Source organism: Sinocyclocheilus rhinocerous, unplaced genomic scaffold (genome assembly GCF_001515625.1).
Source record: "Sinocyclocheilus rhinocerous isolate Xijiao unplaced genomic scaffold, SAMN03320098_v1.1 C35391032, whole genome shotgun sequence".
NCBI lineage: Eukaryota > Metazoa > Chordata > Actinopteri > Cypriniformes > Cyprinidae > Sinocyclocheilus > Sinocyclocheilus rhinocerous.
In genome coordinates, this window is record NW_015749838.1 from 1 (window position 1) to 464 (window position 464).

Genomic DNA, 464 nt, shown 5'->3' on the forward strand with positions numbered 1-464 from the left:
GTTTTGTTCCCAACAGTCTGATCCACTGATACTGTCCCATTGAACAAATCAGATGTTCTTGCTCCAATACTCTCTAGCTAAAGGAATGATGAAAATTACTATGATTAATTACACTCTCAGAGTAATAAATGTATTGTGGGCAATAAGGGACATCTTGACAAACCTGAACTGGTTCGTTTGTGTAATCTCCAGTTGACAATGTAAGTGAAGCAAACGCGTCCATTAACTGGTTAGATGTGGTCTTATCATTGGGTGATAAAAATTTTCCCCCTGTTTTTAAACATGGCACATTTTTGCATTGAATAATAAACTGGCGCTTATATGATATACACTGAGACAGATACAGTAAGTTATTAATTGTGCTGATATCACTTACCAGTTTTGTTTGCCATTTCTGTCAGTGCATGAGCTGCACTGTTACTAAAAGCTAGTGTGTGTATAATGGCACCACTTTGTATTGCAGA

The 464-nt window shown here is 36.9% G+C and overlaps 1 long non-coding RNA gene across 1 annotated transcript; it reads right to left on the reverse strand.

Moving 5' to 3' along the window:
- Positions 1–445, reverse strand: LOC107734849 (uncharacterized). Its single transcript, XR_001639188.1, has 3 exons — positions 377–445; positions 164–270; positions 1–77 (listed from the first exon to the last, which is right to left on the reverse strand). It is a non-coding gene; the product is annotated as an uncharacterized LOC107734849 (long non-coding RNA).
- Positions 446–464: the final 19 nt, after the last annotated feature.